The following is a 12,384-nucleotide window of genomic DNA, read 5'->3' on the forward strand; positions in this document are numbered from 1 at the left end:
AAATGTTGAGATTTTAGACTCTTTGATGTTATAGGATCCAACTCTCTTGAAGGAGAAGGTTAATCTTGTCTCCTTGGGCCTTGGGTGTGGTAAGATTCTCAATCCTAGTATAAATTGTTGTTCTATGATGATTGGGTGTTGAGATGTTGTGTATGGGTATGATGATTGTGGCTTAGGTTGTGTATATGTGAATATTGGAGCTTGATTGGTGACTTTGGAAAGCTTGAAACGGGAGTTTTGTGTGATAAAATCTGTTCTTGGAGGTGTTGAGACCTTGAGAGCTTGAGGAAAAGTGATTTGGAAGTGCTCCGGTTGAGCTTGGGAAATCGGCTAAGGTATGGTCTCGGTTTCTCGTATCTAATATGTAATGTGGTAGGAAATACTTAGGCTAGAGGCCCTAAGATAGGCATTGAATTGATGATGTTATTGAATGATTGAGATATATGATGTGATCATATATGTGATTATGAATATTGATGCCTTGATTGTGTGATATATGAGAAATGTATCTTGTGTTATATGCTTGATGAATGATTAAGGTTGAATTGGTGGGTGGTATCATGTTGATGGTGGGTATGATGATGATTATGTATAATGAAGGTTGATTGGAAATGGTATTAAGGAAAATTGGGATGAGGAAGGATGTATGACATGATATTGTGTTTGTCCTTTAGCCATTTGATTGAGAAGTGTTAAAATGGTTGGATGGTGATTTTGAGAATTTTGGTAAAGTGTCAACGTGTGAGTTGAGGATGGCTTGAGGTTGATTTTGGTACATTTTGATTGATTTCAAAAAGAGTTGAAATTGGCATGTTTTGGTTGATTTTGAAAATAGTTGAAAGTGGCTTGTTTTGAAAATGGCACCTTGTGGTTTTGTATGAAAACATAGTTTTTGGGCATACTTTGACGGGACATAACTTGGACTACGGATCTCCGATTTGTGCCAAATATGTTTAGAAATAAAATTGGATCCGAGATGTCCATGCCGTTCGAAGAACGGGTGAAAAACAATTTAAAATGAGAAAGTTATGTCCATCGGAAGATTGGGGGTTGAATCTGTAAATTCTGCAGCTTTTAACTTAGAAAATTTTTAGCAGAATGACCCTCCGCGCATAGGCGCACTTGGCGCGTACACGCCGTTCTTCAAGAAAGCACCGTCCACGCGTGCGCGTGGTGTGCGTGGGCGTGTCGATGCGTTGCACCAAATGCCCAGCTATTTTTCCGAGAGTTGTGCCAGAATTGTGCCAGTTTTGTGCCTGCGGCGCAAGAGCACCCACGCGTACGCGTGGTTGACGCTTGCGCGTCGTTTGGCTATTTTTCAACCCGCGCGTCCGCGCGTATGACGCTTGCGCGTATGACGCTTGCGCGTCGATGAGTTTTGTGGCCATCCACGCATGCGCGTGGAGCGCACGTACGCGTGGCCCTGTTTTCATCCCAAAGTTGATTTTTGAGTTTTAAAAGCCAAATTTCATACTTCTAAGCCTCCGATCTCACCACTTATGTCTTAAATCATTATTATATGCCTAACAATGAGATAAGGAGCTAGTGAAGGTGGTAACTTGCGAATAAAACAAGGGAAAAATGAATGATCAATGAGGATCAAAGATGATTATGTGAGATGCGGAGGATGGCGGTGGAAGTGCTCGTTATGCCACGGTCCGAAGGGCCATAATTGCTAATGAATTGGCTGGTTATGGATTTTACCGTGAGCCGGATGACTGGATTATTGCCGTGCTACGGCGGAACCATGATTATGGCTAAGTATAAATGCATATATGCTGTTGAATGAATTGTGAATGTTTGCACTCCCACCATCGGAGATGAGGGTTTCCCTGGGAGGAAGCAGTGGCTAGCCACCACGTGCTCCAGGTTGAGACTCGAAGCTCTTTTGACCCTATGTCGTAAGTGTGGCCGGGCACAATGAAAGTCCCGGATGAGCTCGCCCCCGTAAATATTCACTAGTGAGGGTGATGGATATGGATCATGATTATGATCAAGTTTATGATGAGTATAACTCGAGTTGGGGATGCGCGACAGAGGGACAGTCCAATGGTTAGCTACCAGGACTTGTCGGGTTGGCTCTATAACCGACAGATGATATCATCAGCCACTAGGGACAGGCATTCATCATATGCATACTATATGAATTGTTTGAGATTGCCTATTTGACTGCATATTACTTGCTAATTGTCTAAATGCCTTATCTGTTCCTATTTGTAAATCTCTTGTCTGATATAACTGTGTTTGCTATATTATACTCCTGCTGGTGGTTGGGAGGTCTAAAGGAATTGGAAAGGGAAGTATTAGTTAGACTGAATGATCTTTAGTCAGTTGCCACTTATGGTTTAACTTGTTTATAAGCTTTGATATTATCTGGAAGAAGTTCTAGGATTGCCTTCGGCTTTCCTCTATTATTATGTATTATATATGTGGAAGTTGTTACCATGCTGGGGACCTCTGGTTCTCACCCATATGGATTTTGTGGTTTTCAGATGCAGGACGCGAGGCTTCTCGTTGAGGCATGCTGGAGACTTCTGGATTAGCGAAGATCCTCGTTCTCGGGACTCTGTTTTGATCTTATGATTTCTCTTAGATACTTTTATCTCCATTAAACAATACAAACTGTGATGACTCCTCTTAGAGGGGATTTTGGAGACTAGGTTCTTTGTTTTGTGTCCCTTTGGATTTCCTTTGGGGTTTCATTATTCTATTATATGTATATATTGCTATGCTCGGACCGGTTATCTTCGCATCCGGATTTGAGTTTTGATATTCCCATTTTTGGCACTCTTTTGTATATATATATATATATATATATATATATATATATATATATATATATATATATATATATATATATATAATCTCGCGTTAGCTTATCCTTTGCTCGTTGCATTATCGATCGCAGTGTTGCGCTTTCGAGTTGCGATTTTTTTTGTTTACCCTTTTTTCTACAAAGGCTCCTAGTTATAATCCTTATTCACACTACTATATGTACTAAATTTTAATTCTAGATGTTGTAATGCCTTGCCATCTAGGAATTATGACTTAAGCATAAGACTCTATATGGTAGGGTGTTACATTATGGTATCAGAGCAGTTCGTTCCTGTAGAGCCTGAGGGACGGACTGACTATGCTTCTGTCCATTCTCTGTATGTGTGTTATATGCTGTTAGTATATCTACTTGATATAATTGGCATAAACGTTCATGAGCATACATTTGGGACTTTGAAGCACTAGACTTCCGATATTGAGACTGATTAACTTAATATCAAATGTTTGGTGTGTATAGGAACCAGATGGCGCCTCGTGGACGTGGTAGAGGCCGTGGGAGAGGTCATATGAATGCTCGTGCGCCAGGGATTAACCCTAATGACCCGGTGAACTTTATGACTGCGTTAGAGAACATGGCTGCTGCTATGCAAGCCACTGCTGAGGCTCTTAGTCAACAGATGAACAACCATGGTAATGACGGAGGTGGAGTTCAGGGCCCGATGACACTGGCAAACTTTTTGAAGGTTAATCCTCCTAAGTTCAAGGAAACTACTAGCCCGACTAAAGCCGATACCTGGTTTCAGGCTATGAAGCGAGCACTACAAGTGCAGGTGGTGCCTGAAGGACAGCGTGTTGAGTTTTCTACCTATTTGCTCACTGGGGAAGCATCGCATTGGTGGTAAGGAGTCTGACGCCTCCTGCAGCAGGGTGATGATTATATCACCTGAGATTTCTTCCAAGAGGAGTTCTATAAGAGGTACTTTCCGACTTCTGCTAGGACGGCCAAGGAGCTTGAATTATTGCAGCTGAAGCAGCGTACTATGTCCGTATCTGAGTATACTGACAAGTTTGAGGAGCTGTTCAGATTTTCTCGTATGTGTCAAGGGACTCCGGTGGAATATGAGGAATGGAAGTGCGTTAAGTATGAAGGAGGGCTCCGGAGTGACATTTTCAGCTCAGTAGGACCAATGGAGATCAGAACTTTCTCTGAGTTGGTGAACAAGTGTAGAGTTACTGAAGAGTGCGTGAAGAAGGCGGCTGTTGAGAGAGGAAATCACAAAGGATCATTCCCACAGAACCGAGGGAAGAGCTTTGCACCTAGAGGTCCACCTTTCAAGAGGGGAGGTTCTTTTAGGAGGTCCAACAACAACAACTCCCAAGGGAAAAGGTTTGGGAAGTAGCCTCAGAATGATCAAGCTTGTACTAGGTGTGGAAGTCACCATCCGGGAGCACCGTGCAAGGCCGGATGAAGTTTGTGCTACAATTGTGGAAAGGCGGGGCATAGAGCCGCAAATTGTCCGGAGAAGCAGAAACAAGGTGCCGGGAAGGCACATCAGACTGGTCGGGTGTTCACCACTTCAGCTATAGGTGCTGAGGGATCTGAGGCACTTATCCGAGGTAACTGTGAAATAGCTAGTCGAACTTTAAATGCTTTATTTGATTCGGGAGCATCGCATTCATTCATTGCATTTGAGAAAGCCCATGAGTTAGAATTGAAGATCGTAACCTTAGGTTATGACCTAAATATGTATAATGCTACCCATGAGGCCATAGTGACTAGGCTAGGATGCCCGAAAGTTTCGTTTAGGTTCAAGCAGCGTGATTTTGTCCATAACTTAATCTGCTTACCGATGATCGGTCTTGATCTTATCTTGGGATTGGACTGGTTATCTGAGAACCATGTCCTGCTTGATTGTTTTACAAAGTCGGTGTACTTTATGCCGGAAGATACAGAAGGGCCGGTCATGGTGAATAATTATTACTTGAATTCGATGATGGTGAACTGTTCCAGAATCGAATGTCAGGGTATCCTGTTGTTAACCGCGGGTGTTTTGGGTGATGATCAAAGGTTGGAAAAGATTTCGGTGGTGTGTGAGTTTCCGGAAGTGTTTCCCGATGACATTGATGAATTTCCACCTGACCGAGAGGTCGAGTTTGCTATTGAATTGGTGCCTAGGGCGAGACCAATCTCAAGTGCTCCTTATAGAATGTCACCATTAGAGATGGCCGAGCTAAAGTCTCAGTTAGAGGACTTGTTGGGTAAGAACTTTATCAGACTAAGTGTTTCCCCGTGGGGTGCTGGTGCACGAAATTGTGATGTCCAGGCTCGAACAATCCCTGGCAACGTGAGCAACTTGGTACGCGTAATCGTGATTACACTTTAATTATGTAAAATTCATGGCTCTTTCTTTCCCCGGCAACGGCGCCAAAAACTTGGTGCACGAAATTGTGATGTCCAGGCTCGAACAATCCCTGGCAACGTGAGCAACTCGGTACGCGTAATCGTGATTACACTTTAATTATGTAAAATTCATGGCTCTTTCTTTCCCTGGCAATGGCGCCAAGAATATGGTGCCAATACCATGGTTCACAACTTCGATACAACTAACCAGCAAGTGCACTGGGTCGTCCAAGTAATACCTTACGTGAGTAAGGGTCGAATCCCACGGAGATTGTTGGTATGAAGCAAGCTATGGTCACCTTGTAAATCTCAGTCAGGCAGATATAAAGTGATAATGGTGTTTTCGAATATTATATAATAAAATAGGGATAGAGATACTTATGTAATTCATTGGTAGGAATTTCAGATAAGCGAATGGAGATGCTTTTCGTTCCTCTGAACCTCTGCTTTCCTGCTATCTTCATCCAATTAGTCTTACTCCTTTCCATGGCTGGCTTTATGTGATACATCACCACTGTCAATGGCTACTTTCGGTCATCTCTCGGGAAAATGATCCAATGCCCTGTCACGGCACGGCTAATCGTCTGGAGGCATCACCCTTGTCAATGGCTTCATCTTATCCACTCAGTGAATAATATGCTCACGCACCCTGTCACGGCACGGCTATTCATCTGTCGGTTCTCGATCATGCTGGAATAGGATTTACTATCCTTTTGCGTCTGTCACTAACGCCCTGCAATCGCGAGTTTGGAGCTCGTCACAGTCATTCATTCATCGAATCCTACTCGGAATACCACAGACAAGGTTTAGACTTTCCGGATTCTCTTGAATGCCGCCATCATTCTAGCTTACGCCACGAAGATTCTGGTTAAGAGATCTAAGAGATATTCATTCTAGCTTATTTCATGTAAAACGGAAGTGTTTGTCAGGCACGTGTTCATAGGGGAGATGGTGATGAGCGTCACACATAATCATCACCTTCATCACGTTCTTGGGTGCGAATAGACATCTTAGAAGCGAAATAAGATGAATTGAATAGAAAACAGTAGTATTGCATTAATCTTTGAGGAACAGCAGAGCTCCACACCTTAATCTATGGAGTGTAGAAACTCTACCGTTGAAAATACATAAGTGAAGGTCCAGGCATGGCCGAGATGGCCAGCCCCTAAAGTCTAAGAACAATGCGTTCAAAGATGATCCTAAGATCCTAAGATGATCAAAAGATGCCTAATACAATAGTAAAAGGTCCTATTTATAATAAACTAGCTACTAGGGTTTACATGAGTAAGTAATTGATGTATAAATTCACTTCCTGGGCCCACTTGGTGTGTGTTTGGGCTGAGCCTGAGTGTTGCACGTGTAGAGGTCCTTCTTGGAGTTGAACGCCAGCTTTTGTGCCAGTTTGGGCGTTCAACTCTGGTTTTGGCTCCTTTTCTGGCGCTGGACGCCAGATTTGGGTAGAAAGTTGGCGTTGAACGCCAGTTTACGTCGTCTATTCTTGGCCAAAGTATGGACTATTATATATTGCTGGAAAGCCCTGGATGTCTACTTTCCAACGCAATTAGAAGCGCGTTATTTCGAGTTCTGTAGCTCCAGAAACTCCACTTTGAGTGCAGGGAGGTCAGAATCCAACAGCATCAGCAGTCCTTCTTCAACCTCTGAATCAGATTTTTGCTCAAGTCCCTCAATTTCAGCCAGAAAATACCTGAAATCACTGAAAAACACACAAACTCATAGTAAAGTCTAGAATTGTGAATTTAACATAAAAACTAATGAAAACATCCCTAAAAGTAACTAGATTCTACTAAAAACATACTAAAAATAATGTCAAAAAGCGTATAAATTATCCGCTCATCACAACACCAAACTTAAATTGTTGCTTGTCCCCAAGCAACTGAAAATCAAATAGGATAAAAAGAAGAGAATATACTATAAATTCCAAACTATAGATGAAACATAGCTCCAATCAAATGAGCGGGACTTATAGCTTTTTGCCTCTTGAATAGTTTTGGCATCTCACTTTATCCATTGAGGTTCAGAATGATTGGCATCTATAGGAACTTCAGATTTTGAATAGTGTTATTGACTCTCCTAGTTCAGTATGATGATTTTTTAACACAGCTTCTTTATGAGTCTTGGCCGTGGCCCTAAGCACTTTGTTTTCCAGTATTACCACCGGATACATAAATGCCACAGACACATAATTGGGTGAACCCTTTCAGATTGTGACTCAGCTTTGCTAAAGTCCCCAATTAGAGATGTCCAGGGTTCTTAAGCACACTCTTCTTTTTTTTTTTCTTTGGACCTTGACTTTAACCGCTCAGTCTCAAGTTTTCACTTGACACCTACACGCCACAAGCACATGGTTAGGGACAACTTGGTTTAGCCGCTTAGACCAGGATTTTATTCCTTTAGGCCCTCCTATTCACTGATGCTCAAAGCCTTAGATCCTTTTTATTTGCCCTTGCCTTTTGGTTTTAAGGGTTATTGGCTTTTTGCTCTTGCCTCTTGGTTTTAAGAGCTTTTGGCTTTTTCTGCTTGCTTTTTCTTTTTCTTTCTAATTTTTTTTCGCCTATTTTTTTATATATTTTTTTTTCTGCAAGCTTTGTTCTTTGCTGCTTTTTCTTGCTTCAAGAATCATTTTTATGATTTTTCAGACTATCAAATAACATGTCTCCTAGTCATCATTCTTTCAAGAGCCAACATATTTAACATTCTTAAACAACAACTTCAAAAGACATATGCACTGTTCAAGCATACATTCAGAAAACAAGAAGCATTGTCACCACATCAATATAATTAAGCTAAGTTCAAGGATAAATTCGAAACTCATGTACTTCTTGTTCTTTTGAATTAAAACATTTTTCATTTAAGAGAGGTGATAGATTCATAGGACATTCATATCTTTAAGACAAAGTTACTAACTACTAATGATCATGTAATGAAGACACAAACATAGCTAAGCACATAACATAGAAAACGAAAAACAGAAGAAATAAGAACAAGGAATGAATCCACCTTAGTGATGGTGGCGTTTCCTCCTTGAGGAACCAATGATGTCCTTGAGCTCTTCTATGTCTTTTCCTTGTCTTTGTTGCTCCTCCCTCATTGCTTTTTGATCTTCTCTTATTTCATGAAGCATGATGGAGTGCTCTTGATGTTCCACCCTTAGTTGTCCCATATTAGAACTTAATTCTTCTAGGGAGGTGTTGATGTGCTCCCAATAGTTTTGTGGAGGAAAGTGCATTTGAGGCATTTCCGGGGTCTCATGGGGATGAGCTTCATACGCCTCTTGAGCTCCATGAATGGGCTCTCTTGCTTGCTCCATCTTTTTTTTAGTGATGGGCTTGTCCTCTTTAATGAGGATATCTCCCTCTATGTCAATCCCAGCTGAATTGCATAGGTGGCAAATGAGGTGAGGAAAGGCTAACCTTGCCATAGTGGAAGACTTGTCAGCCACCTTGTAGAGTTCTTGAGGTATAATCTCATGAACTTCCACCTCTTCTCCAATCATGATGCTATGGATCATGATGGCCCGGTCTATAGTAACTTCAGACCGGTTGCTAGTGGGAATGATTGAGCATTGAATGAACTCCAACCATCCTCTAGCTACAGGCTTGAGGTCCAATCTTCTTAGTTGAACCGGCTTGCCTTTGGAGTCAACCTTCCATTGAGCTCCTTCTACACATATGTCCATAAGGACTTGGTCCAACCTTTGATTAAAGTTGACCCTTCTAGTGTAGGGGCGTTCATCTCCTTGCATCATGGGCAAGTTAAACGCCAACCTCACATTCTCCGGACTAAAATCTAAGTATTTCCCCCGAACCATTGTAACATAGTTCTTTGGATCCGGGTTCTTACTTTGATCATGGTTCTTGGTGATCCATGCATTGGCATAGAACTCTTGAACCATTAGGATGCCGACTTGTTGGATGGGATTTGTTAGAACTTCCCAACCTCTTCTTTGAATTTCATGTCGGATCTCCGGATACTCATTTCTTTTGAGTTTAAAAGGGACCTCAGGGATCACCTTCTTCTTGGCCACAACATCATAGAAGTGGTCTTGATGGGCTTTGGAGATGAACCTTTCCATCTCCCATGACTCGGATGTGGAAGCTTTTGTCTTCCCTTTCCCCTTTCTAGAGGATTCTCCGGTCTTAGGTGCCATCAATGGTAATGGAAAAACAAAAAAGCTATGCTTTTACCACACCAAACTTAGAATATTGCTCGCCCTCGAGCAATAAACAAAATAATAGAAGAAGAAGAAGAAGAAATATGGAGAGGGAGAGGGAGATGTGGTTTCGGCCAAGAAGAGTGTAGAGGGGTGTGTTGTGTGAATTTGATGAAGAATGGGGGTCTTTATATAGGGAAGGGAGGGGGGTTAAGATTCGGCCATATGGGTGGGTTTGGGTGGGAAATTGGTTTTGAATTTTGAAGGTAGGTGGAGTTTATGAGGTAGGTTTATGGGGAAGAGTGGATGGATGTGAGTGGTGAAGAGGTGATGGGGAAGAGAGTTTGAGGTGATTGGTGAAGGGTTTTTGGGGAAGAGTGCTTATGGGGTTGTGTGAAAGAGAGTGGTGAGAAGAAGTGAGTGGAGGTAGTGGGGATCCTGTGGGGTCCACAGATCCTGAGTGGATCCTGTGGGGTCCACAGATCCTGAGGTGTTCAAGGATTTACATCCCTGCACCCATTAGGCATGTAAAAATGCCTTTGTACCCAACTCTGGGCGTTCAGCGCCCAGAAGTTGCCCATTTTGGGCGTTCAGCGCCAGCACCATGCTCTGTTCTGGCGCTGAACGCCAGACAGATGCTCCTCTAGGGTGTGATTTTTTTTCTGCTGTTTTTGATTCCGTTTTCAATTTTTATATTTATTTTGTGACTCCACATGATCATGAACCTACAAAGACATATAACTAAGGAAAATATAGTTAGATAAATAAAAATTGGGTTGCCTCCCAACAAGCGCTTCTTTAGTGTCAATAGCTTGACAGTGGGCTCTCATGGAGCCTCACAGATGTGCAGAGCTTTGTTGAGACTCTTCAACACCAAACTTAGAGTTTGGATATGGGAGTTCAACACCAAACTTAGAGTTTGGTTGTGGCCTCCCAACACCAAACTTAGAGTTTGACTGTGGGGGCTCTAGTTGACTCTGCTTTGAGAGAAGCTTTTTCTGCTTCCTCTCCATGGTTGCAGAGGGAGATTCTTGAGTTTTAAACACAAGGGAGTCCTCATTCCATTGAAGGACTATTTCACCTCTGTCAACATCAATCACAGCTCTTGCTATGGCCAGGAAAGGTCTTCCTAGGATGATGGATTCATCCTCTTCCTTTCCAGTATCCAGGACTATGAAATCAGTAGGGATGTAAAGGCCTTCAACCTTTACTAACACGTCCTCTACTTGTCCATAAGCCTGTTTTCTTGAACTGTCTGCCATCTCTAATGAGATTTTAGCAGCTTGCACCCCATAGATTCCCAGTTTTTCTATTACAGAGAGGGGCATGAGGTTTATTCCTGAACCAAGGTCACACAGAGCCGTAAAGATCATGGTGCCTATGGTGCAGGGTATTATGAACTTTCCAGAATCCTGTCTCTTCTGAGGCAATGTCAGTTGATCCAGATCACTTAGTTCATTGATGAACAAGGGAGGTTCAACTTTCCAAGTATCAATGCCAAATAATTTGGCATTCAGCTTCATGATTGCACCAAGAAACTTGGCAGTTTGCTCTTCAGTAACATCCTCATTCTCTTCAGAGGAGGAATACTCATCAGAGCTCATGAAGGGCATAAGGAGGTTCAATGGAATCTCTATGGTCTCTAGATGAGCCTCAGAGTCCTTTGATTCCTCAGAGGGAAGCTCCTTATTGATCACTGGACGTCCCAGGAGGTCTTCCTCCTTGGGATTCACGTCCTCTCCTTCCCTTACAGGTTCGGCAATGGTGCTTATGTCAATGGCCTTGCACTCTCCTTTTGGGTTCTCTTCTGTATTGCTTGGGAGAGTACTAGGAGGGATTTCAGTGATCCTTTTACTCAGCTGGCCCACTTGTGCTTCCAGATTTCTAATGGAAGACCTTGTTTCATTCATGAAACTTACAGTGGCCTTAGATAGATCGGAGACTAGATTTGCTAAATTAGAAGCATTTTGTTCAGAGTTCTCTGTCTGTTGCTGAGTTGATAATGGAAAAGGCTTGCTATTGCTAAACCTGTTTCTTCCACCATTATTAAAGCCTTGTTGGGGCTTTTGATCCTTCCATGAGAAATTTGGATGATTTCTCCATGTTGAGTTATAGGTGTTTCCATAAGGTTCACCTAAGTAATTTACCTCTGCTATTGCAGGGTTCTCAGGATCATAAGCTTCTTCTTCAGAAGATGCCTCTTGAGTACTGTTGGATGCAGCTTGCATTCCATGCAGACTCTGAGAGATCATATTGACTTGCTGAGTCAATATTTTATTCTGAGCCAATATGGCATTCAGAGTATCAACCTCAAGAACTCCCTTCTTCATAGGCGTCCCATTACTCACAGGATTCCTTTCAGAAGTGTACATGAACTGGTTATTAGCAACCATGTCAATGAGTTCTTGAGCTTCTGCAGGTGTTTTCTTTAGGTCAATGGATCCACCTGCAGAAGTGTCTAGTGACATCTTTGATAGCTCAGATAAACCATCATAGAATATATCCAGGATGGTCCATTCTGAAAGCATGTCAGAAGGACACTTTTTGGTCAACTGTTTGTATCTTTCCCAAGCTTCATAGAGGGATTCACCTTCTTTCTGTCTGAAGGTTTGAACATCAGCTCTAAGCTTGCTCAGCTTTTGAGGAGGAAAGTACTTGGCTAAGAAAGCCGTGACCAGCTTATCCCAAGAGTTCAGGCTGTTTTTGGGTTGAGAATCCAACCATAATCTAGCTCTGTCTCTTACAGCAAAAGGGAAAAGCATGAGCTTGTAGACTTCAGGATCTACTCCGTTAGTCTTAACAGTATCACATATCTGCAAGAATTCAGTTAAGAACTGAAAAGGATCTTCAGATGGAAGTCCATGAAACTTGCAGTTCTGCTGCATCAGAGAAACTAATTGAGGTTTCAGCTCAAAGTTGTTTGCTCCAATGGCAGGAATAGAGATGCTTCTTCCATGTAAATTGGAATTAGGTGCAGTAAAGTCACCAAGCATCTTCCTTACATTATTATTATTTTCGGCTGCCATCTCCTCTTCCT

The 12,384-nt window shown here is 42.3% G+C and overlaps 1 non-coding gene across 1 annotated transcript; it reads left to right on the forward strand.

The window, feature by feature from the left end:
* The first annotated feature begins 11,869 nt into the window (after window positions 1-11,869).
* On the forward strand, window positions 11,870-11,977 carry LOC112780693 (small nucleolar RNA R71). The gene has a single exon (XR_003191511.1). It is a non-coding gene; the product is annotated as a small nucleolar RNA R71 (small nucleolar RNA).
* The last annotated feature ends 407 nt before the right edge of the window (window positions 11,978-12,384 follow it).

Source organism: Arachis hypogaea, chromosome 19 (genome assembly GCF_003086295.3).
Source record: "Arachis hypogaea cultivar Tifrunner chromosome 19, arahy.Tifrunner.gnm2.J5K5, whole genome shotgun sequence".
In the NCBI taxonomy this organism is placed as follows: Eukaryota; Viridiplantae; Streptophyta; class Magnoliopsida; order Fabales; family Fabaceae; genus Arachis; species Arachis hypogaea.